The 26,829-nt window shown below is 42.0% G+C and overlaps 1 protein-coding gene and 1 long non-coding RNA gene across 22 annotated transcripts in view; one reads left to right on the top strand and one right to left on the bottom strand.

Moving 5' to 3' along the window:
- camk2g2 (calcium/calmodulin-dependent protein kinase (CaM kinase) II gamma 2) overlaps positions 1-26,829 on the bottom strand; it is a 159,388-nt gene that overhangs the window by 107,937 nt on the left and 24,622 nt on the right. The window lies entirely within an intron of this gene.
- On the top strand, positions 16,991-26,487 carry LOC119495233. Its single transcript, XR_005208405.1, has 3 exons — positions 16,991-17,244; positions 18,295-18,301; positions 26,474-26,487. It is a non-coding gene; the product is annotated as an uncharacterized LOC119495233 (long non-coding RNA).

Below are 26,829 nucleotides of genomic sequence, written 5' to 3'. Positions count from 1 at the left end.
CTAAAATGGCAAATACTTATAAAGAAATTCGATTTCCAGTTTTCATCAAAGGCCTTCTTATTGCTAACCATCTTACTGAGTGTCCTGAAGTTGAATGTTTTTATGCCACACCCTACCTAATAGACCATGGTGTGGTTTTTAAAAGAAGTCTGGCTGTTTGTTTTTTTGACAATGTACTCACTAGAGCTGGACGATACACCTAACTCCCCCATTCAATACATCACCATACTTGGGTGCCGATTCGATATGTATTGCGATTTCTAAGTATTTCCATTCGAGATTACGATTTATTGTGATTTTTATTTAGGAAAATATCTAAATGAATACAGTAATACATGTTTCAGCATGATGAGATGTTCCTGAAGTCAAATATAGCATCCCATTGTCAGAATTCTTTATTACATTTTTCCAGCAACCCACACAGCACAGACTAAAGACATTTCCCTCACAGATTAGTGGTATTTTTCTTTTTAATTTATAAGGACCTATAGTGTGTTATACTTCGGGTATATAATATACATATAAATATAATTAATGGAATATAATCCTTCAATCTTATTTCCATATGATGTATTTTGTATCTACAGTTTCCTTTGTTAACACCTTATTTTGAAAACCAGATGTAGTCCCACGTGTCTACTTCCCCAAGGTGGTCTCTAGCTCTCCCGTCAGCTCCGTTCTCTTTATCCATCCATGGTCAGCTCCATCAGGGCCGTTTCAATGCAGAGAACATAAATATCAGTATATGGGTGCTCTACAGTTGTAGCGCCGGCCCATTTGACCACGGAAACGAGAGCGGCGGCCGGCCTCGTCCGCACGTTACCGCGATACGATACGTTTCCTGTCCATGACAGAGTTAGCGTGCAGCTTTAGTCGTGATGTCCCTAGCTCTGCTTTTCAAAGCGGTAAACTTTCCCCTTCTACTGCAAAATGAAGCAAATTATATCGATTCTGGCATTAAAAATCTATTCAAAATCGTAAAAAAAAAATTGCGATACATAGGTTAATCAATTTTTTTTACCCACCCCTAGTACTTTCACTTCAAGTAGTGTATTGTATTATAGTGCATGATGGGCATTTCAGTGGCTGAAGTGTGTGTTGTTGTTGCACACAGCCTTTAGATAACCCTCGTGATTCCATCTGCAGCCTTTAGTGATTTTCCAGGACAAATCGATGAAAACATTGCTTGTGAGCAACAACTAAAAGCATGGCCTCTCAGCTTTGTTTCAAGGTCCGGGCGGGGGAGACGCTATGAAGCTGCGGCCGTCAGCCACCTTCGCCCCGAGCCTTTCCAAGCCGACCCTAGAGCCGGTCGCGGCGCCCACCGCCTCGTATGCGGGACTCCCCAGCCTGCCGTGTGTCCTCTCACCACCCTCCACTGACTGTTTAAACAGGTCCTTTTGACAAAGAGAAGTACTCGTATCGGTACTCGGTTATCGACAAGTACCCAAATGTAAGTACTTGTACTCGTACTTGGTCTGAAAAAAAGTTATATCGGTGCATCCCTACTGAAAAGTCAACGTCCACGGTAGGGCTGTCACAATATAAATTTTTTTTCAATACGATAAGATTTGTGCCTTGCGTCCGCTGTGTGTCTGCCCAACGTAACAACACTCTGTCTGCCCGTATTAACGATAGCAATTGCCTGGTAAACAGTCTGTGTATTTGTGCTACGTTAGCAGCTCTAGCATTGCCGGAGGCTTCTTGCTCGCCGCCGCCACCACACATACAGTCTGTCAGTGCGACGTAACTTTAATGAGTGTCCGTGTGTGTTGGCGGAGAGTGTGTGGTTGGTGGTGTTCTAGCTGTGAACGTAGTGTAGCAGTGTGTGTACAGTTTATTTGTTTCTGAATAAATGCTACAAAACTACAACTTCTCCACTCCGCTCAAGCGAGCCAGAGACCGGAGTCGACTTCCTGTATCCTGCAACTCCGGCTCCGCCTCTTAAGGTGGGCTGTTAAGGTGGACCAGCTTTTCTCCTTAAATAGACGAGCTGCTCAGCTTTTTAATTAATTATAAATATTTCTTTTAACCGTTTTAACTGATAGCGTTAATCGGTTAAAGGGACTATTTGTAACTTTCAGAAATGCTGTTAACAGCGACACCTGTGGCCGTTAAGTCAACGCAACGTCAGCGTCGGGCTCGCGCTTGCTCGATCTACATAGACATGAACGAGCATCGCTCTAAACAGTGAGGCGACACACGTCAGCTAAAAGCACAATATCACTCTATATTTCAGCTGCTTGGCAGTAATGTTAGCTGACCAGACGAAGGTCTCTCCATGAATCACTGCTGATCCTAGTGTTGGCTTTTCCTGCTTCAGCAAAAGCAGGTCGGTGCCGGGGCTGCAGCAGGAAGAGAAACGTTATCGCCTCCCGACTGCGCCCGCAGGGAGACACCGGCACCCGATCGGAGACGATAACGGTTCTCTCTGCGGAGCCCCGTCACTTCACAAGACACTGGAAACCTCTGTTGGTCTGGAGGAGCTGCAGCATTTAGTTCTGCACAAACGTCCACTGTACATTCACTAGATATTCTCAGAGCTAAACTAACTCTACTTGCAGTGTGGAGTGAGAGCGCGTTCACGTCTAAGAGGTTGAGCGAGGAACGCCCTGCGCGCGGTGTCTGAGTGAAGGAAAACAGGCAGAGGAGCAGAGTACAGCGGCCACACGCGAGCGCGCATATGCGCTGTGCGCATGTGTCCCGACCCGGTACATTTATACCGCTTAAAAATTACAAACAGTCCTTTAATTATGAACATCGCTAGCAGGCATATGGACAACCAAAATGCTGGTAGTCAGATCCATGGAATAGAGACGGCAAACCTGGTTTGTAATTAAGGAATTTAAAATTTCACTCATGCTGATTAATAGGGCCTCAACAGGCCGACATGCCACTCCACTAGAAACACCTCTAGGCGTAGGAAAAACAATTCCAATTTCCTAAAGAGTCCATTATTCCCTTCAGTTGTCAATATACCAATCTGATCGCCAATTGGCACAAGCCCTATTAGAAACAAGTGTTTTTGTGAGCATCTTGATTGACCTCTGCAAGAGAATTCCAGAGAGGTAGAGTGTGTTAAAACACTGGAGGGTAATGTCTTCTGTCTTTTGGTAGGGTACAGATAAAAGGAAAGACCGACTGATATGAGATAAAATGAATGACAGACTGACAGAAAACAGAAAAAAACAGACAGATACTTCGGGTCAGTGTGGCCGAGAGAGAGCAGACAAGACTATAACATAGATCCAATCCTCCTCCGGCTTACAGCCCTGAATCACGGTGACCTGACCTACCCTGCATCACCAAGCATAGAGGCACAAACACACTGGATGAGACAATGAGACAGAAATGAGAGACAGAAAAACAGAGAAAGGACTGACAGATGGGGGCGAACGGAGGAACGAGAAAGGCGGGAAGCGAGTTTCTGACACGATCATTTCCCTTCCTTTCACAGCTTTATCCATCAAACCAAACCCAGACGTCCCGTCGCTGTGAGAGGTTCAGACTTGGTGTCAGTGGGCCAACGCTGAGGCTCCTGTCGCCTACTCAAAGCCAACAGCGTGATGATGAAACACGACGAGGAGGACGGTGGTGATGGAGAAGATGGTAAGGGGAACGATAAAGGTGGTGTTGATACTTGCCGCGATTCTGATGACAGTGGTGACAATACCAATAAGGGTAATGTAATCCAAATATGATGCTTCAGCTATAACCAGCTTACAGCAGTAAGCTGGTATTTGTCTGTCATTCTCTACTATTTTTCAACTATTTATAGCCAGTCAGGACTTGCCACCCAATGCTCAAAAAACCCTCACTTTCCACCCCCGACCAGACACTTTTCGTGATCTGCAGTATGCTAATAAGACAGAGACATACACAGTTCTACTCTACTGGTACCACCAGAGTCGGACCTATTGGACTCTGTTGGTCTGTAAACTTGCCTCTGATTCTCCACTACTACTGGACAACTTCAACCTCACCAGCACATCACCCTTCCCACACACAATAAAGGCCATATTCTGGCTCTCGCTGCCTCTGCCAACGTCCCAGTTTCTGAACATCCACCATCCCCCTTTCCCCTTTCTGATCACAAACTCATCCAATTCACAATCCCTTCCCCAACACCCCGTCTGGAACTACCCAGAGTCATTCATTCCGCAACACCAAGTCCATCGATCCCCTCCCATCTCTCCGACCTGCTATCTACTGCCCTCACCTGGACCCACCCCTCCACCTCACCCGATGATCTCACCAACCACCTCAACTCCACCCTGTCTGCCTCCCTCAACTCACTGGCCTCCCCTGAGAACCAAAACTGTTTCATTCAACACCTCTCCCCCTGGTTCACACCCCACCTCAGAAAACTCAAACAGACTGGGCCACCAACCTTGAAACGCCTCTGGAGAAAATTCAACACTCACTGCTTCACCTCGAAGCCTATAAATCTCACCTCATCACCTACAAAGAACGCAGTCACTGCTGCCAAGTCTGACTACTCTCCACCATTATCAATGACCCCACCCGTAAACCCCGAACCCTCTTCTCCACTGTCAACACTCTCCTCAGCCCCGTGCCAACACCCTCTCTGACCCCTCACCCGATCTTTGCAACTCATTCCTTCAGTTCTTCAGAGACAAAATCACCACCATCAACAACTCACTGCCCTCCCCGTGTCTGACCCAGTGGCAACCACACTGACCCCTTTTTCTCTCCATCCCTCTGGACCCCCCTGACCCCTCCCCCCCAGCACCAGCCTTCTCCGTGTTCGACCCTGTTGACTCAGCAACCACTGGCCAAACCTCATCAGCACATCCAAACCACCACCTGCTCTCTCGACCCCTCCCCACTCCCCTGCTGAAGTCCTGCCTCCCTGTCCTATGCCCCTACCTCACCGACCTCTTCAACTCCTCACTGTCCGATGGAACTGTCCCCCTCAGCCTTCAAAACGCTGCTGTCACCCCCACCCTCAAGAAACCTGGTCTGGGACCCCTCCTGTCTCAATCACTACCGCCCTATCCTCTCCAACCTCCTCTTCCTCTCCAAAACCTCGAACCTGCCTCTCTCCACCCAGCTCCAATCCCACCTGCATTCCAACAACTTGTTTGAACCCTCCTCAATCCAGTTTTCGGCCCCCTCCACAGCACAGAAACTGCACTCCTCCAAGTCCCCTCAACTACCCCTCCAACACCTCTGCTGACACCGGAGCCCTCAACATCCTCATCCTCCTGGACCTGAGTGCAGCCTTCGATTACCGTATGTCACAACATTTCTTCTCACCAGACTCAAGACATCGGTATCGAAGGTACTGCACTCAGCTGAATCCGGTCCTACTTCACCAACAGATCTCATTTCATCTCCCTTCACAACAACTCCTCTGCCACATCTACGGTCACACAAGGTGTCCCCCCCAAGGCTCAGTACTCGGTCCACTCCTGTTCATAATCTACATATTCCCCCTCGGTCAGATCCTCCGCCACTTCAACCTGGACTTCCACTGCTATGCTGATGACACTCAGATCTACCTCAGCACCAATACCCCCCACAACCCACCCCTCTCGCACATCAACTCCTGCCTCTCTGCAATTAAAACCTGGATGCAACAGAATTTTCTAAAACTAAACAGTGACAAAACAGAACTCCTCCTCATCGGCTCCAAATCCACCCTCACCAAAACCAACAACCTCACACTCAACATCGATGGCACTTCTGTTTCCCCCCCAGGCACGCAACCTTGGCGTGATATTTGACTTCACCCTCTCCCTCGAGCCCCACATCCGCCACCTGGTCAACATTTCTTTCTTTCACCTTCGCAATATTGCAAAGATCCGTCCCTCCCTCACAACCCCTGCTGCAGAAAAACTCATCCACGCCTTCATCTCCTCCCGCCTCGATTATTGCAACTCTCTCCTCTATGGCATCAGCAACACCTCCATCAATAAAATCCAACTGGTCCAGAATGCAACTGCCCGACTCCTCACCCACACCAAATCATGGCATCACATCACCCCAGTCCTCTGAAAGACCTTCACTGGCTCCCCGTCTCCCACCGGATCACGTACAAAATCCTGACTCTCACCTACAAAGTCCTCCAACAACTTGCCCCCCCCTTATCTCTCTGACCTCCCTCTCCCCCCTACACCCTCAACGGTCCCTCAGATCCACTTCAGCTGGTCTACTCTCCACCCCCAAGTCCAACCTCCGCAGCTTTGGGGACAGAGCATTCTCCACGGGCAGCTCCCAAGCGCTGGAACTCACTCCCAAAAACTCATCAGAGACTCCGATTCCCTCACCATATTCCAGTCCCGCCTCAAAACACATCTTTTTCAGATGACAAGAAGGACAGTTTGGGGCCATCAGTGGTGTCTGTTGGCCTAGTTTTTTGCGGTGTGTCCCCATTTCGTCAGCTCTAGTCTGCCCGTGTCGATTAGACTGTTGTCTAACAAAGACTATTAAATAGGTGTTTATCAGTCACTATAAGCCCCATAGATGTGGGTCAATAGGGGCCTACTACATTTTATCATCTATTCACATGGTAGATCAACTAAAGAAGGTATAAAAGAACATAACAGCGACGTCTAGCGACCATCATAATTATGACAGGAGCAGAAGCAGAAGCAGAAGGCGTTGTAGTATAGACGGTGTGAAACTCCAGAAGAGGTGGAGGCCAGTGACGATGGATGGGACACAAAACACAGGGTATTCATCCAGGAGACCGGAGTTTGCATCCCGTGTGAAACCAACAATGTGTAGTTTGTGTTCGGAGTTATTTCAACCTAAAACACAATGTTTATCCCAAAACTCAACCTAGTATTTTTTTGTTGCCTAAACCTAAATAATTTGTAGTTTTATTGCCTAAACCTTTCTGTTTTTTTCCCCTAAACCTAAACAAGTTGTAGTTTTGTTGCCTAAACCTAAAGAAGTTGTAGTTTTGTTGCTTAAACCTAAAGAAGTTGTAGTTTTTTTGCCTAAACATGAAGAAATTGTAGTTTTGTTGCTTAAACATAAAGAAGTTGTAGTTTTTTTTTCCTTAACTTGAAGAAGTTGTAATGTTGTTGCCTAAACCTAAAGAAGTTGTAGTTTTGTTGTCTAAACCTAATAGGACGTTGTAGTTTTTTGTCTAAACCCTAAAGAAGTTGTAGTTTTGTTGTCAAACCTAAAGAAGTTGTAGTTTTGTTTCTAAACCTAAAGAAGTTGTAGTTTTATGACTAAACCTAAAGAAGTAGTAGTTTTCTGCCTAAACCGAAAGAAGTTGTAGTTGTATTGCCTATACCGAAGATGTTGTAGTTTTTGTTGCCTAAACCTAAAGAAGTAGTAGTTTTCTTGCCCTAAACCGAAAGTTTGTAGTTTTGTCGTTCTAAACCTAAGAGGTTGTAGTATTTATGCCTAAACCTAAAGAAGTTTGTATTTTTTTTGCCTAAACCGAAAGAAGTTGTAGTTTTTTTTGTCTAAACCTAAAGAATTTTGTAGTTTTTGTTCCCTAAACCTAAAGAAGTTGTAGTTTGTTGCCCTAGACCTAAAGAAGTTGTAGTTTGTATGCCAAACCTAAAGTTGTAGTTTTATTGCTTAACCTAAAGAAGTTGTAGTTTTGTGTCTAAACCTAAAGAAGTTGTAGTTTTTATGCCTATACCTAAGATGTTGTAGTTTTGTTGTCTAAACCTAAAGAAGTTGTAGTTTATTGCCTAAACCTAAAGAAGTTGTAGTTTTGTTACCTACACCTAAAAGAGGTTGCAGTTTTATTGCCTAAACCTAAAGAAGTTGTAGTTGTATTGCCTATACCTAAGATGTTGTAGTTTTGTTGCCTAACCTAAAGAACAGTAGTAGTTTTCTGCCTAAACGAAGAAGGTTGTAGTTTTGTGTCCTAACCTAAAGAGGTTGCTAGTTTTATTGCCTAAACCTAAGAAGTAGTAGTTTCTTGCCTAAACTGAAAGAAGTTGTAGTTTTGTTGTCTAAACCTAAAGATGGTTGCGTTTTATTGCCTAAACCTAAAGAAGTAGTAGTTTTCTTGCCTAAAACCGAAAGAAGTTGTAGTTTTGTTGTCTAAACTAAAGAGGTTGCAGTTTATTGCCTAAACCTAAAGAAGTTGTAGTTTGTTATGCCTAAACCTAAAGAAGTTGTACGTTTTTATTGCCTAAATCTAAGAAGTTGTAATTTTGTTGTCTCCAAACCTAAAGAAGTTGTAGTATTTATGCCTAAACCTAAAGAAGTTCTTATTTTTTTTTTGCCTCCTAAACCGAAAGAAGTTGTTTTTAGTTTTTGTCTAAACCTAAAGAAGTTGTAGTTTTGTTCCCTAAACCTAAGAAGTCGTAGTTTTGTTGCCTAGACCTAAAGAAGTTGTAGTTTGTATGCCTAACCTAAAGTTGTAGTTTTATTGCCTAAACCTAAGAAGTTGTAGTTTGTTGTCTAAACCTAAAGAAGTTGTAGTTGTTATGCCTATACCTAAATAAGTTGTAATTTTGTTGTCTAAACCTAAGAAGTTTTAGTTTTATGCCTAAACCTAAAGAACAACTTCTTTTAGTTGTATTGCCTATACCTAAGATGTTGTAGTTTGTTGTCTAAACCTAAAGAAGTTGTAGTTTTATTGCCTAAACCTTTCTGTTTTTTCCCCTAAACCTAACAAGTTGTAGTTTTGTTGCCTAAACCTAAAGAAGTTGTAGTTTTGTGCTTAAACCTAAAGAAGTTGTAGTCTTTTTTTTGCCTAAAACATTGAAGTTTGTAGTTTTGTTGCCTAAACATAAAGAAGTTGTAGTTTTTTTTCCTTAACTTGAAGAAGTTGTAATGTTGTTGCCTAAACCTAAAGCAGTTGTTAGTTTTTGTTGTCTAAACCTAAAGGACGTTGTTGTTTTTTGTCTCTAACCTAAAGAAGTTGTAGTTGTTATGCCTAAACCTAAAGAAGTTGTAGTTTTATTGCCTAAATCTAAAGAAGTTGTAATTTTGTTGTCCAAACCTAAAGAAGTTGTAGTATTTATGCCTAAACCTAAAGAAGTTGTATTTTTTTTGCCTAAACCGAAAGAAGTTGTAGTTTTTTGTCTAAACCTAAAGAAGTTGTAGTCCTAAAGAAGTTGTAGTTGTTATGCCTATACCTAAATAAGTTGTAATTTGGTTGTCTAACCTAAAGAAGTTTTAGTTTTATGCCTAAACCTAAAGAAGTTGTAGTTGTATTGCCTATACCTAGATGTTGTAGTTTTGTTGTCTAAACCTAAAGAAGTTGTAGTTTTATTGCCTAAACCTTTCTGTTTTTTTTCCCCTAAACCTAAACCAAGTTGTAGTTTTGTTGCCTAAACCTAAAGAAGTTGTAGTTTTGTTGCTTAAACCTAAAGAAGTTGTAGTTTTTTTTGCCTAAACATGACGAAGTTGTAGTTTTGTTGCCTAAACATAAAGAAGTTGTAGTTTTTTTTTCCTTAACTTGAAGAAGTTGTAATGTTGTTGCCTAAACCTGAAGAAGTTGTAGTTTTGTTGTCTAAACCTAAAGACGTTGTAGTTTTTTGTCTAAACCTAAAGAAGTTGTAGTTTTGTTGTCTAAACCTAAAGAAGTTGTAGTTTTGTTTCTAAACCTAAAGAAGTTGTAGTTTTTATGACTAACCTAAAGAAGTAGTAGTTTTCTTGCCTAAACCGAAAGAAGTTGTAGTTGTATTGCCTATACCTAAGATGTGTTAGTTTTGTTGCCTAAACCTAAAGAAGTAGTAGTTTTCTTGCCTAAACTGAAAGAAGTTGTAGTTTTTGTCGTCTAAACCTAAAGAGGTTGTAGTATTTATGCTTAAACCTAAGAAGTTGTAGTTTTGTTGTCTAAACCTAAAGAAGTTGTAGTTTATTGCCTAAACCTAAGAAGTTGTAGTTTTGTTGCCTACACCTAAAGAGGTTGCAGTTTTATTGCCTAAACCTAAAGAGTTGTAGTTGTATTGCCTATACCTAAGATGTTGTAGTTTTTGTTGCCTAAACCTAAAGAAGTAGTAGTTTTCTTGCCTAAACCGAAAGAAGTTGTAGTTTTGTTGTCTAAACCTAAAGAGGTTGAAGTTTTATTGCCCTAAACCTAAAGAAGTAGTAGTTTTCTTGCCTAAACCGAAAGAAGTTGAGTTTTGTTGTCTAAACCTAAAGAGGTTGCAGTTTTATTGCCTAAACCTAAAGAAGTTGTAGTTGTTATGCCTAAACCTAAAGAAGTTTGTAGTTTTATTGCCTAAATCTAAAGAAGTTGTAATTTTGTTGTCCAAACCTAAAGAAGTTGTAGTATTTATGCCTAAACCTAAGTTTTATTTTGATTTTTTTGCCTAAACCGAAAAAAAGTTGTAGTTTTTTTTTTGTCTAAACCTAAAGAAGTTGTAGTTTTGTTCCCTAAACCCTAAAGAAGTCGTAGTTTTGTTGCCTAGACCTAAGAAGTTGTAGTTTGTATGCCTATACCTAAAGTTGTAGTTTTATTGCCTAAACCTAAAGAAGTTGTAGTTTTGTTGTCTAAACCTAAAGAAGTTGTAGTTGTTATGCCTAAACCTAAATAAGTTGTAATTTTGTTGTCTAAACCTAAAGAAGTTTTAGTTTTATGCCTAAACCTAAAGAAGTTGTAGTTGTATTGCCTATACCTAAGATGTTGTAGTTTTGTTGTCCTAAACCTAAAGAAGTTGTAGTTTTATTGCCTAAACCCTAAAGAAGTTGTAGTTTTGTTGCCTAAACCTAAATAAGTTGTAGTTTTGTTGCCTACACCTAAGAGGTTGCAGTTGTATTGCCTAAACCTAAAGAAGTTGTAGTTGTATTGCCTATACCTAAGATGTTGTAGTTTTGTTGCCTAAACCTAAAGAAGTAGTAGTTTTCTTGCCTAAACCGAAAGGAAATTGTAGTTTTGTTGTCTAAACCTAAAGAGGTTGCAGTTTTATTGCCTAAACCTAAAGAAGTTGTAGTTGTTATGCCTAAACCTAAAGAAGTTGTAGTTTTATTGCCTAAACCTAAAGAGGTTGCAGTTTTATTGCCTAAACCTAAAGAAGTTGTAGTTGTTATGCCTAAACCTAAGAAGTTGTAGTTTTATTGCCTAAATCTAAGGGAAACATTTTTGTTTGGGTTCAAAACGTGACGTTTCATTCAGTTTTTACAACATGTTAGAACGTGTTGCTTTTAAGTTTCACTTACACAACGTAGTAGGTGTAGTAGGCCCCTAATGACCCACATCTATGGTGCTTATAGCGACTGATATTTAATGGCCTGATAACAGTCGAATTGGGTGGTTTTCCGGCAGATTCATCACGTTGAATCGCGGCGGAGCTCATCGGTGAGAGAAATCACTCTGATTGGCTCTTCAGCTTAAACGACGTCAGTGCACGAAAAGAGAACCGGACGTGAGGAAGCCAATGAGTAAAGTCAAAAGGAAAAACAAAGAAGGCTCTTCTCATCTTCATCTCATCTGATCGTCCAACACACGGATATTTTCACTACAACATGGCCACCTGGAATGAAGCTCAGTGGTTGAGTGAGAGTGGTGTGAAATGGTCGGTGAAAAGGATGCCGCTTTGTTTCATGTACGTATCATAACAACGGCTTGTATATCCACAGTCCTCCATCTTCCTGTTTCCCTTTTTGAATGACGAACACAGACAACCGCCGTCTGCTGGTGTGGAGAGTTATTTCCTCTCACACAGGGCGCAGAACGTACGTGCTAACTGGCCGTCGGCTTGTAGTCTTTGTGGTGTGTTCAAATACAACTTTTTGGCCAAGACGAAGGCGATGAAGGCGACGTGAGACGACGCAGTAGTCTGCCTTCATCACCGCTAATTCTCTGATGTGGGCTTGGTGTGTCTGGGCCATAAGAGGCAGCGCTACCTCCCGGCACCAATAACAACTGCAGCATTTTCCCACCTGGCTACATACTGGTGGGGTTTACAGGAACTTGCTTCCCCCTCCTTTTCCTGATGATTTGGGTTTATAGCACACAGTGATGGAAGAATCAACATCTTTTCATTACTTTTAATGAGGCTGTCCTGACCTTCCCTTTAAACAGCTTTGCACAGCTGTGGAAAATTTACTTTATTCCCACTGCAAATCGTTCTAAAAAATATTGTCATTCTAGTTTAAATTGTTGTGACACCGTGACTGCTCCCAGTCGCTTCAAATAGATCTCTGAACACAAGTTGCGTGTTTACATTTTGAAATGTGCAGTAGCTCAAGTTTAAACTCCTGGATTATAAGAGCAGGACTTTCTCAGTCAAACATCTTACATCTTTTCTCTTCTCAAATGTAGGATGAAAAACGATAGTGCTGGAGTCTGTACGTGTGTTTGTGTGTGTTGGGGCCTGAAAGGTATCAGTTGCTCAACACACTGTGTATCCTTCTCTGCTGTTCACCATAATGTTCTCTGTTCTGCATTATGGTCTGCATGCTAAACAGTCAGTGTGTGTGTGGCTCACTGGGTTCCTGTGTTAAGTTGAGCCATAATGAAGCTTAATGGACCTTAGTCGACCCGTTGAGAGAGATCAATAACATCAGGTTGCTGTGCAGCTTTGTGAAAAGAGTCTGTGTCCCCCTGCCAGGACCCCTTACAGTGTTCAGCTAGAAGGTTCATTCTGACCAATAGGATGATGAATACACTTACAGCTTCCACTTCCTTTAACTTCCCTCCTGTGGGGAGATAGCAGAAGAGGGTATGGACTCTTCTTTATGATCCCAGAAGCTGGGGGAGTTTAACAACATGTGAAGAAGGCAGCAGTAACAGTAACCCTCTCCAATAGGAGGAAGGTATCGTGATGAAAAGGGGTAATTTACTACATACAGTACATGCTGAAAATCAAACATTTTAATGTATTCATTTCACATATTTTCCAAAGTAAAAGTGTATAATTCAACATTTTCCCAAGGTCCAGTGTTACAAAAAGATAAAAATCATTATAAATTGTAATAGTAAATCCCAATACTTGTGAATCGCAATATTTTAAAAATCGCATACATATTGAATTGGCACTCAAGTAGGGTGGTATGGAATCGGTAGATGGGTGTATCGTCCCAGCCCTACCCAATAGAAGACATTTAATTCTGGAGCAAACTGTTGGATCAACAGACCAACACTCCCACACCAAAGAGGGAACATATTTGATGTAAAAAAGTATTCTGTATTGTGTAGAATCCCTTTTAACCTTCATTTTTCATTAAGTCTAAGCTGAGAAAACCCTGTGCATTAGTCGTGCATCATCATCTCGTTTTTTTTGTCTAGTGACCCCAACTGATGTATTTACTGTCTAATTGTTCTTTTATGGATGAGGAAAAGCAGGACGCTGACCTGCATGTAGAAGTTTGACAGTGCTTTCTGTTAGGAAGTCTGACCAAAGTGGCCTAAAGAGTAGGAGGCAGACTAGAGAACATTGTCCACTTTTCAAAAATGGCGTTTTTTATTTACAGTGCCACCCGTTACACGTGTAACAGAATATCAGAATATATACTAACAAAAAACAAAACAATAAAGTGATTTGGCCTTAACTAATTACAACTCAACTAGGACAAATAACTTTAGAGGAACCAAATGTGCCACACATCTACACGCAGAGATCCTACCCCTGTACCAGCCCAAAAGCCACTGCTTATATAGGGTGCATGCCAAGCTCTTAATTTCATTTCCTCGCTCCTCGCTTGAACCGGAAGTTGTGGTTGCGCCATCTAGAAGACCGGTTCCAAAGCTCTTATTTGTGCATCGAGGATGGAGGATGGAGGATGGAGGAGGCTTGCTGGAGGAGCGAGGAGCGTGGGATACTACGAGAGTATCCTCCACGGAAATCTTTTACTGACGGACACGCCCCCTTATTGGATATCAGTTACTGATGGACGCTGCTGCCCGACCGGACTGATCTGATAACTTACCTCTCAACATCACTGGAGTTTCATACCGGAGTAGTAAAAACAGATCACAGATTAAACGTTTTACATTTTAGTTGTCTTCTGATTCACCATCTAGTTATAATCTGTGTTAACTGTAGGTGTGAACAGCAGCAGAAGGACCTGCAGTATCTCTCCTTCACACACCGCCAGTGAAGCAGCCTGTTACTGAGAGAGTTATTAATCATACTATTAAAGTCAGAAAAAGAAGGAGAGTCTGTCTGTCAGCAACAAACACCTTTTACATCATTTATCCTCATTTCCATTCAGTCACATGAGGCTGATATTCTGAACGTCTGTTTGATATGAGTTACATCATTTACATTTCCCTTTAGCCTAATAAATAATGTTCAGTGTTCAAAAAACACCATAGTCATATTCTGAGTTATTAATAATGAACTCACAATCAGAATATCATTAACTACAGACGCTAATAATGAATAAATAATATAAAGATATTGTGCCAGTAGAGATGGTTCTTGGTTCCTCTAAGCAGGACTCAGTCCACAGTAGAAATACAGACTGCAGCTTGCACTTGTCTTCATTAGTACTAGTACCAGTTCAGACATAAACAGCTGTTAAAGCTGACTGACAGCTGATCCAGCTGTGATCAGTTGCTGCTGTCATCAGAAACAGACGCCGCTTCACGTGACGCTTCAGAGGAAACGACGTTCCATTGCTGCTCTAAAACGGCTTTCCTCGTTTCCTCTCTCCTCACATGTGTTTCCTTGCGTCTCTCCATGCTTCCCTGGGTGGGAGGGACTGAGACGCAAGGAAAAGATGCAAGTGAGGGAAACAGGGATGCAATTAAGAGCTTTGGGATGCAGCTACAGTCTTTCAATGATGAAGAGTAAAAAGGAAACCCAAGACCCTTCTCTGAGAAGTGTTAACTAATTTGAGTGGGTACTTCTCACTAAAATTAGTAGTAAAAGACTCTTCACACATCCATACATCACATACCTTTGTCATCATAGTTAATCTGATAATACATCACAAAATTACATTTCCCAAATGAACCTCCCCCCCTCACTTGGTCTGCTCCGGTGACATCACTGATGATGTCACTCAGTGTATAAAAGCAGGAAGCTGGGTGCCTCCCCCTTTTATCTATGCAACACAGGTGAGTATGAGAGAAAGAAATGAACTGAGTAACTTAACAATGCTGCTTCAGTGTTTTATTTTAACCAAAAGTTGTATACTGTAACTGCTCTGTAACCAACTTCCTGTCAAACACAAACAAACCTGGGATATAGCAATGTGTCTACAAGTTACCGTAGTGATGGTGAGATGAAGCTTCATGAAGCACTGAAGCTCTCCAGCAAACTGGTTCGCAAAAAGGTTCATCTCATGAGGCTTCATCTGGGCGTCATATGCACATGAAACCACCTGTCGGTCAAATAGTGTAAAACAGGCAGATATATTCCAGATGTGTGGCAGTGGTTAACCGGGCATAGGACAGTGAATGTGCTTGTGTAACTAAAGAAAATGATAGATTTGGGAGACATAATTATTTTTTATCAGGAATAATAAGTTCTCAACTGTATTTGGGCTTTGGGCGTCTTCAATGCCGTCATTTGTCTGAAACGATTACAAGCATCGATCGAGCTTTACAGAGAACTTCCTGGATTATTCGACACATGCTCCGAGACCTCGGCACAGCACGTAACATCACTAAGTTACAGTGATGGAATTGTGGCTAAATAATGACTAACAAGCATGGTTAAATTAATATGAAATGTTGCAATGTTGGGGACAAATTGTGCTTTCTCACTCACTTTGGTGACACTTTCACTAGTGGAAGTGAAACCACTGACATCACTCAACATCCCCAAAAGTAAAAGCATCTAATAGAAACAGCAGCCAGCTGTGGTTTATTCTATGCTACAGTAAAAGGTCCTGTTTCTTCTTGTTATCTCAACCACACTGTGGCCTAAACAAATACATCACAGGCTTAAAGGTAAATTAGATTTATCACGACTCCTCTGCCAGCTCACCGTGCCACATGTCATTAAGTCCATTTGAAAGCTTCTCAGCATTAGAGCAGTGTGAGCTGTGACCCTGTCGCCACTTTAAATCAACAACTATACAGAGTTCATCAAGTTTTTCTTTGACCAAATTAAGAAGCCATTTAAAGCTTCAGTAGGCAGTATATTTTTGGCATCATTGGGCAAAAATCCCATAATAACCTTTCAGCATATTGTAATTCAAGTGTTCTGAGAGAAAACTAGACTTCTGCACCTCCTCATGGCTCTGTTTTCAGGCTTTAGAACATCTAGCCTGTGACGGGGGACTTTGACCAATCACATATCAATTCAGAGAGAGTGAGCGTTCCTATGGCTGTTCATTCAGATCTTTTTTATCTCCTTCCGATTCACATAAGGTAATACATGCTTTTATTTTTTTCCCGCCTAGACTACTATAATGCACTGTGTGTTGGTATCAGCCAGATCTCCATTCACCAACTCCAACTGGTGCAGAACACTGCCGCCCCAATTTTAACAGGCACTAACAAATATGAACACATCACTCCTGTGCTCGCCAATTTACACTGGCTGCCCGTTATGTTCAGAATGATTTTAAAATTGTAATTATTACTTTTAAAGCATTAAACGGTCTTTCCCAAATTACATGAACAATCTATTGACCCCCTGGGCGTTCCCTGAGATCAGCGGATGCAGCTCTGCTGCATGTTCCCAGATCTCGGCTTGTGACCAAAGGTGACCGGGCCTTGGGTTAGAGGCCCCCCCTGATTATGGAACACTCTGCCTAGTGAAATCAGGACTCGCTACTTCATTACCATCTTTTAAGTCCCTTCTAACTTCTAACTGACTTGCACCAACAAAACCAAAGAAAATTCCTAGTGTATACCTCTTCCACCTGGCAATAAACACCATTCTGGATTCTGATTCTAAAAACTTTCTTTTATATGAAAGCGTTTTCGAATGATTAATATGATGCTGGCTTTTATCATCCCTCTCTGGCCATTTTATTCTGCTTTCTAAAATGTATTTTATCTCCAGATGTTTCTTGTTTTTATGATCCCTCTATTGACTGTGTTTTATTCTTTGCCGATTTTTTTTTTCTTTTTTCTGTTTTGTTGATTTGTCTTTTTTATTTTTTTAGCAGCTACGATGCTGCGTGTAGTGTCGCGGACATGCAGCCACTTTCCCAGTAAAAGTCTCCCACCGCACATTTAGACAGGCAAGTAGCCCATCCAATCATTTCATTGGGCCCGTATGGAATGATTGGACGGGCTTATTACAGTCCTGCGGTAGCCACAGATACGGATTGTCTTCTTTTTTTTTGTCAGGGCATTTGATTTATTGGTTGCTGTGGTGATGTAATGAGAATTTAAACATATAGCAAAAATGCTTTTGAAGAACACTACCAACCATAGCTTTAAAGGTGCTAAATTCAATATCTAGAGCATTAATATAGCAGCAAACAACGATTGCGATATATATAAAGATATGGAGTAATGACTACCTGAACAGAGAATGAATTCCCTCTACCTCTGTGTGTTGTTCTCTGAGCTTCTTCACGCTTTTTTGACATAGCCGGCTGGCTGCGCATGCTTTTAGTGCATGTTAGTGCATGTGAGCGTGCCCCACTGGCTAGTTCACGGCCGTCGCTCTGCACTGCTCACCTTCGGGTTCCTCCCCACATTAACACTGCTAGCTCTGTCAGCAATATTATCTGTGAGCCGCCAGCTCGCTGTTGCAATGTTAAGAGCCGATGAGAGGCAATAGAAATCCTGTATTTAGCTCGTGTAAGCTAATATCAATGAAAACAGAAGTGTTACATTAATAGCTTTCATCCCCCTTCCAGATAGGCTTTTAATGTGAAACATTTATAGGAAGGACTGAGTTTCACTGACTGTGGCCATCAAAAAAACCTCCAAAAATTACTATTTTCATTCAATGAAAACAAAGTATTTAAAAACAGCATTTCTGTTTGAAAAGAAAATTGTGAAACTGCTGATGGGATTGAAGGGGAACTCCACCAACCTTGCACATCGAAGTCTTGAGGAGTACTGCTGCATATTAGGATGCTATTTTGAAAAATGTTCTTAACCGATAACCGGACCCTCGTTAACCGATTATTAACCGTTAACCGACCAAGATTTGTGCCTCTCATGCAGCGGTGTACCAGCTGCAGGAGCACAACAGATATTGGTTGACGGGAGTCTCCAGTTCACGGTCCGGGAGCGTTAACTTTGCAGCTACGATGCTGCGTGTAGTGTCGCGGACATGCAGCCACTTTCCCAGTAAAAGTCTCCACCACACATTTAGTTTAGTTTAGCAGGTTATCAGCTGTGTGTCTGCCGGCGGAACTTTAGCGAGTGTCCAACAGACAGTGCCTGTATTTGTGCTACGTTAGCAGCTCTAGCATTGCTGGAGGCTTCTTGCTCGCCGCCGCACATACAGTCTGTCAGCACGACGTAACTTTAATGAGTGTCCGTGTGTGTTGGCGGAGAGTGTGTGGTTGGTGGTGTTCTAGCTGTGAACGTAGGTGTAGCAGTGTGTCTACAGTTTATTTGTCAGTGAATAAATGCTATGAAACTACAACTCCTCCGCTCCGCTCAAGCGAGCTGGAAAGACCGGAGCCGACTTCCTGTATCCTGCAACTCCGGCTCACCTCTTAAGGTGGGCTGTTAAGGTGGACCGTTAAATCGGTTAAAATGCTTTATGTCGGTTAACGGTTAATAATGGACATCCCTACTGTATATGCAAAAAAAGTAGTAGTATACTGCCTTTCGTGGCTCCAGAGGGAGCTAAGTGAAGTCTGATAAATTGCCTCAAGTGATGTCACTTGAGGCAGCGTCCGTTGGGGCTGGTGAGAAGGAAGTGAACTTTCCGGACATCTGTAGCCCGCTCCTCATCTCTGCTTGAGGCTAGATTAGCTGCTACTAGCATAACACACACAAATCTCAGACTTAACTGTCTGCAGTCAGGTTGCATTGTGGTTAATGTAGGTGCCAGGTTTTGACGAGGAAGAACAATACATGCAATAAAAATATGATATCTCTGGTTCTGCTGCATTGATTTTGATCCTTTTTTTAGTCCATCAATGTTACAGGAGTGCAATCCTAAATCGGAGGAGTACTCCTTTAGTGCTGTGGGAATGTTCGTTACTAGATGAGAACAGATATTTCCACCACCCCTCAATGTTTTCTTACTTGGCTTTTATTAAAAACCAACCATCATTTGTTTGTGCTGGCCATATTTCAATACCGACTTTTTACCCAGATAAATCAAGGTATGACAGAAGTGCTTCCAGTGCTGCATACTCATGTTGCAGTTGAGACAAGCTATCGGCTGGAGGAACGTTCAAAACATTTGTGACACCCAAGTTAGTACTAAGAATAGATGTTGAGGCAAATAGCAGCACCTTTATTCCAGCACATAAATACCACTGCCCGGGTTCCCCACTGCAGCCTTGATCTAGATCCTTGCTTAGTGATAACTAATCACTGATGAGCGGCTGTTCCAGGGAGACATGCTTCAACCCTGACAATGACCACATCTGAGAGTTGTTCAAACATGCACGCACGCACGCACGCACGCACGCACTCACACACGCACACACACAGACTTATCTCTTGGTTATTCCCTGAGAGAAGGGATAATAGCCTCCATTGTGTGTTGAGACTGCCAGACCTTTTGGTAAGACATGAAGCGACACATGAACACACATCCAGAGTACAACACATATTGAATGGAAGCAGTAATGCTGTGTAAAGAGTGACAGCTGAAGACCCATGTCTGACAGCTGAGCAGTGGGTTGTCCAGCCTGTATGGGTTAATCCTCCTCAAAAGCAAATAATGACATTATTTGATAGTTGCCTGGATGCTCTACCATTCCTATAACACGTCCACCATGTTTGATATTTATTTTGTAGCTTGTGGAACAAGTCCTGTTTGTTGAATATGCAAAGATCAGCCTTAACACACAGGATGGGATGTTGTATGGGCTTGACTTGAAGGTTGTCACACTTTCCTCTGAGGAGTCAACAACATTTGATCTATTTGATTTGTGTACATAGACATAAATTTCCCTTTTTTTGTTTGTGACGCTCAGCACGACTTTTCAACAATGTATTTTTCTTGCGTTTTCTTACAAATGTCCAGCGACACGTGATGCACGCGTCAACTGTTGCTCCATCTTTACAAATAAAAGTACTAGTTAGGCTTAGGAAAAGATTGACTTGGTTAGGCTTAGGCAACAAAGCTAATTAGTTAAGTTTAGGAAAAGATTGCGGTTTAGGATTAAATAACACCGGAACTTCTGTAACTTACGTACGGAAGTAACATGATTAAAACTACTTAGTTAGCTTTAGGAAAAGAACGTGGTTTGGGTTACAATGACATACATAAAAAGATATTTCATATTTTATGGCTAAAGTACTGGATTCATTAAATACATACAAACTTTTTAGCCAATGAAGGAGAAACATTTGATGCACGTTACTATTTTTCAAATCTAAAATGCTTTCTAGTTCTGGATCGGTAGAAAAAGAGCTGACATCAAACTCCCCTGTTATTGTGGAAGCATGTTTTGTAATTACTATCCATGGTGATCAAGTGGAGGTTGTGCTTCAATTCACAAAAACCTGCATCCCCACAACGGCACAGAAGTGTGTCAAGGCAGCAGTCCTTTAATAGGATTACTGGGAGAAGACTTTTATTACGAAAGGCTGTTTTGATTGTAACCTTGGATGCAGATTACAAACAAACGACTGTGCTGGTGGTGTGCCATCAACAGGAGTACACACTTCAACCAAATCATGTAGCCGCACACTTGACTCCATTGAAACACATTTATTGGATACTACAAACTGTAGTTAGAGCTGCAGAGACAGCTTTCAGCAGGGATTATCAAATGATTTTAACTTGGCTAAGAGCATGCAGGCAGCTGTCAAATGTCAAGGTGAAACAACTGACAGACATTACTGACAGCAAAGAGAACAAATAAACTGTGTTTTGCTGGTCAAACATTCTCTCTTGGGAAAATATTGGCCTTGTGTAAGAAAGCTTAATGTAAATGGAGATAATGATGACAAAAGGTGAACAAATATTGACTGAGATTACCATGTTGTGTGTGCATATGTTTGCATATGTGTGTTTCTTTGCATTTAGAGCCAAAGGGGGATGACAGTGTGGTTTCCTGGGTTCTGGTTCTATTATTATATAACCGTCAAAAGCATACACCAATAAAATGATCAGATATGCAAAGTGACATGTTGTAGACAGAGCGTCTGTTGTCTGGATAAATAATAACCAACTTCAGAAAGGAGTGAAAGAAGTGAAATCAGGCAGAAACAGCAGTGTTAGTAGCTCATAACAATTAAGTATGCTTTGACAGTACCAAACAAATGAAACATTAAGGCAACCATAACTGGCTGAAGTATTCAAAACCTCCACTCTGTACAAGACCTGAAATATTGTTCAAGTTTCTCAGTTGTTCCCACTACTCAAAGGGCTTCTCAGGAAGGCTTATGGTGGGTCAAAAACAAGGAGCACCAAATGTGTATTAATGCACAGCTGAAAATAGTCCCCAACAAATACACAACTTACTGAGTTGGTTTGAGTACCATTTGCCAAGATACAAGGACCAGCTGTTTTAGGGAATTACTTGAGCTTTTTTGAAAAGGCAACTACATACTTGTGACCCGTTTTTAAAGTTTGATTGTATTTAGTGGCTGTGACGGAGTAGCTCCGTCACTGACCTTTTGTAAGTATTGGCACTGCTTGTACTTTGGGAGGCCGGCATAATAAAAGGGACTATTACAACATTGTTTTGATTACGATTGTTGTAAGGAGTTTTTTAAGTAGAACCCTGCGGACAGTGGCACTTCCCAATGGGCTTCGGGAGCCCGAATATAGTCCTCTGATTTAGCTTTCCACTCCTATAATATTGACTCATGATGAACTTTTAAAAAAGAAAGGATCAAAATCGATGTGGCAGAACCAGAGATATTGTCTCCTTTATTACACGCATTCTTCCTTGTCACAACCTGGCGGCTACATTCAATTCAATTCAATTAAATTTATTTTTATATAGCGTTAAATCACAACAGAAGTTATCTCAAGACGCTTTATATATAGAGCAGGTCTTAGACCGTACACCATAGTTTAGAGACCCAACAAGATCCACCAAGCGCGCTGTGGCCAGGAACAACTCCTCGATTACTGGGAAGAAACCTGGAGCAGAACCGGCGCAGGGCGGGCGGCCATCTGCCGAGACCGGATGAGGGGATAGATAGATAGATAGATAGATAGAGAGAAGCAGCCTCAATAATAGCCCAGCAGTTGTAATAACTAATACAAGTAGGACTAATAACACTAAACCAATAGTAGTGGATGTAAAAGAGTGATAATACAAACTATCAGAATTGATGTCATTGGGTCGTCCCCAGACGGGATTTCAAGCGAGCTTCCAGCTGTCTCAGTCCACCATACATCTGGCTAGCTCTCCAGCACTGTCCAGCATCTCTCCTCAGCACGTCCATGTATGTTGGTGTGGGACACTCTGTGACACTCTCTGGCAATTAGGTCGGAGATTCAGGTGCGTTATGCTAATAGCAGCTAATGTAGTCTCGCGCTGCTAGCCTCAAGTAGAGTAGGTGGGGGCTACTTCTTTCTCCACACCTCCACACATTTTTCTTACTATCAAACTTGTAGTCATCTGATCCAACCGACGATGACTCAAGTGACATCAGTTGAGCAGAAACTCACTTTTCATCGAGTTTTTTGATAATAATAACCTTTACTGATCTGGTCATGGCATGTTTCTCCCTAATATATTACACATGCAGCAGCATTGTTTACTGTGGTTACTGCAGTGCTAGTTTGACTCACCGGACGTACACTGTAGGTAGAAACCTGCCATTGGCCGTGGATTTCACGTGACATTCTCCTCCCCTTCTGATATCGATTTTGCGCCGTGTCTGACTTTCTTACCAGCTCTTCTTGTTTTGGTTGGGCTGAGTCTGAGCACGTTTCCGCATGTTGTGCCCTCTCCAGTCAGAACAGCTGATTGCTCCCGCTCTGCTCTGCTAACGCAGCTCGGTTGCTGGTTTTTCGACGTCACGATAGAAACGATACAGGAAAGATATAAACGACAGGCATTTTATATTGTTTGACGATACATATCGTCATATCCCCCAGCCCTAATACAGGCCATTAATGATACGTACATGAAACAAAGCAGCGTTTGCCGACCATTTTCACACCGCTGTCGCTCACCACTGAGCTTCCAGGTGGCCATGTCGTAGTGAAAATATCCGTGTGTTGGAATGATCAGTTGAGATGAAGATGAAACATGAGAAGAGCCTTCTGTGTTTTTCCTCTTGACTTTACTCTTTGGCTTGCTTTCCTCACTTCCATTTTTTGTCTCGTGCACAGATTTGTTTAAGCTGAACAGCCAATCAGAGTGATTTCTCTCACCCACGGCCACTGATGCACCGGGGTACCCCACTTGCGTTGCTTTTGGATGGACCCAGGTCGGCGTGTCAATATATGCTTGTTACATGCATAGTGTCCTTTCAAAATAAACATCTGCAATCACATCCATCCATCTATACCACATCTAAAAAGATATTTATATCTAGACGACTATATCTGACTTTTGAGTGTTCCGTTAAATTAATAAGTCTGTTAATTTACACATTCACACATCGGGAGTTTTTTCTTCTGCCAGCTGTTCTTCCTGCATTTGGAAGGTTCAAGTGTTACTTTTAGCCTGATTAAGTGTTTAACTTCTTTCTATTTGTCTAATATAGTTTACTCTTCCTTTGTAAAATGTGCCGCTCTGCCTGTCTGTCTGCGGTCTGTAGACTTGTCCATGTCTGTGATTGGTCAGATTCTGCAAACACCGCCCCCGTTCATAGTGAACGCGCTCACAGCCAGACTGAGAAACCCTGGGTCAACTTACCGAGTTGATAACCAGCTTCATAGGACCGTTTAGCGTGATCTCGGTTGTTAGGGTTAGTGAAGCCAGATAACGAGAGGATACCCTGGGGATGTTGAACTGGCTTCGTATACAGGCCTCTGGTCTCCAGTCTTGTGTTTGTCTGTTTTCTAAAGGGTACCTCTGTGCATCAGTTTCCAATGTCAAGGGGTACTTACCAAATGGCGGTAGAGTTGGGAGTGAAAACATGTTGGTCAGGGCCTTAAAGGTGTGTGCACAAACTATGTAAGCCACTCATGCACGCATGTTTTCCAGCCTTTGCCACCGTGGTCTCTGTGTAAAGTGTAAAAACTGCACCATCTCACAACTCAATAGGAGTTTGATGTGTGTGACCTTCTACACCAACAGAAACACACACAGTACACCTCTGGTGCTATACCTCCTCAAGAAGCTTCACTTTATAGTTGCCACGAAAACAAGCAAGGTTCTTGCTCACATAAAGGTTTGTTAGAGGAGTTGGAGCCAGAATACAATAGAAGTAAAAGCATGAGCATCTGCACACTCCAGTCTGTGTAACGTCTTTCAGTCAAGGACATTCTTCAAGCTCCACACATGAACGAATCTGCTGCCACTGTCAGAAGAGGGACGCACAAACCTCCTTGCTTGACTCACACACACTGATGTGACAGCTACTGACAGGGAAGCCCACGCACACACACACACAGATGGACACGCATGCACACACACCTGAGATCCTCTAATGTAATGTAATCCAATGAAGTGTTGGCAGGCAGTCCTCCCTCTGAAACAACTCTCTACTAGCTTCCATGGAATGATGAACACAGACACAGTCAGGCTGCAACTAACAATTATTTATAATTTCAATTAATCTCCCAATCATTTACTCATTTAATCAATTAGTTGTTTTGTTTATAGAACAATAGTGAGAAATGTGTATTATGATTCCCCAGAGCCCAAGCATCTTCATTAGGGATGTCCATAATTAACCGTTTAACCGTTAACCGACATTAAGCATTTTAACAGATTAACGCTATCGGTTAAAACGGTTTAAAAGAAATGTTAATAATGAACTCATACGCTGAGCGGCTCAGAGGAGCGGCTTGTCACTTTAAGGAGAAAAGCTGGTCCACCTTAACAGCCCACCTTAAGAGACGGAGCTGGAGTTGCAGGATACAGGAAGTTGGCTCCGGTCTCTGGCTCGCTTGAGCGGAGTGGAGGAGTTGTAGTTTCATAGCATTTATTCACCAACAAATAAACTGTCCACACACTGCTACACCTACGATCACAACTAGAACACCACCAACAACCTCACACTCACCACCAACACACACACACAGTCTGTTGGAAACTCACTAAAGTTACTCAGACTACGTGTGCGGCGGCGAGCACGAAGCCTCCGGCAATGCTAGAGCTGCTAACGTAGCACAAATACACACTGTTTGTTAAACACTCACTAAAGTTACGCCGGGCAGACACACAGCTGACAACCTGCTAAACTAAACTAAATGTGCGGTGGAGACTTTTACTGGGAAAGTGGCTGCATGTCCGCGACACTACACGCAGCATCGTAGCTGCTAAGTTAACGCTCCCGGACGCTGAACTGGAGACTCCCGTCAACCAATATCTGTTGTGCTCCTGCAGCTGCTACACCGCTGCATGAGAGGCACAAATCCGGTTGGTTAACGGTTAATAATCGGTTAACTAGGGTCGGTTATCGGTTAAGAAATATTTAAAAATGAGCATCCCTAATCTTCATATACCTTATTTTATTCAGACATTCAGTTTATTAGTGTATGACTAAAAAAAAAAATGCAATTCCTCACATTTGAGACTAAAATTAAGAGAATGTTTGTCAATTTTTGCTTGAAAGTTACTAAAACGATAAATTGGTTATCAAAGTAGTTGCTGAATAATGGTAAATGGACTTGCATTTATACAGCGCTTTTCTAGTCCTCAGACCACTCAAAGCTCTTTACACTACATGTCATCATTCACACACACATTCATACACTGATGGCAGAGACTGCTAAGGTGCCAACTTTGCCCATCAGGATCTAATCTAAATACTCATTCACACACCGATGGCTATGCCTTCAGGAGTAATTTGGGGTTAAGTGTCTTGCTCAAGGACACATCGACATGTGACCCGGAGCAGCCGGGGATCGAACCACCGACCTTCCGATTGATGGACAACCTGCTCTACCACAGCCTGAGCCACAGCCGCCCATAATCTTCTGTTTATTGACTAATCAATGAATCAACTAATTGTTTAAGATACTGGATATAGAGCACAGAAATGTACAACGTGATGTGGACAAGTGGTGTGAGATGCATTCCACCTAACTTCAATATCCCTGGTTGGATTCTGGCTAGAGATCTGATGTATCTTAGGGCTGTGTTTTGGCAAGAATCTGGTGATACTATACTTAACATGAAACATCAGCAACAAGTCAATATATTACCATATATTGTGATACTGTAAGCAAGGCGATATATTGCGATTTTTTTAAAATCTAATTTTAGGAAAACTGTCATAGTATAAAGAACACACCGCCATATGTATAAATAGTCACTATGTGAAATGGCTACCATGGGGACAAACATCATCACAGATGAATACAATTGAACTCATTGGATCCACAAGTCTCAGTTTTACATCGATACCAAATTTATGGAATTCAAGACTGTTTCTGAACCCCAGTACGCAAAAATATTCAAATACACCATTTTAGAATAGGAGAAAATAACACATTAATACTGCATGCAAATAACTGCATGGAATTAGCAGAAAGTGGGAGACCTCATGGGTACCCATAAAACCCATTTTCATTCATATAACTTGAGGTCAGAGGTCAAGGGACCCCTTGATATTGGCCATTCTAGTTTTTTCACTAAAAATATAGTGTAACTTTGGAGTGTTATTTAGCCTCCTTTGCGACCTGCAAGTATGACATGGTTGGTACCAGAGATGCCAGTCTTCACTCTAGCTTTAAAACTGACCCCGCTACAACCTCCGAAAGACAGAATAGCGGCCGGGATTTTTAAAGGTTAATTAAA

The sequence above is a fragment of the Sebastes umbrosus genome, chromosome 10 (genome assembly GCF_015220745.1).
Source record: "Sebastes umbrosus isolate fSebUmb1 chromosome 10, fSebUmb1.pri, whole genome shotgun sequence".
In the NCBI taxonomy this organism is placed as follows: Eukaryota; Metazoa; Chordata; class Actinopteri; order Perciformes; family Sebastidae; genus Sebastes; species Sebastes umbrosus.
Note: the sequence above shows the minus strand (reverse complement) of the source record. Positions and strands in the feature narration are given on the sequence as shown.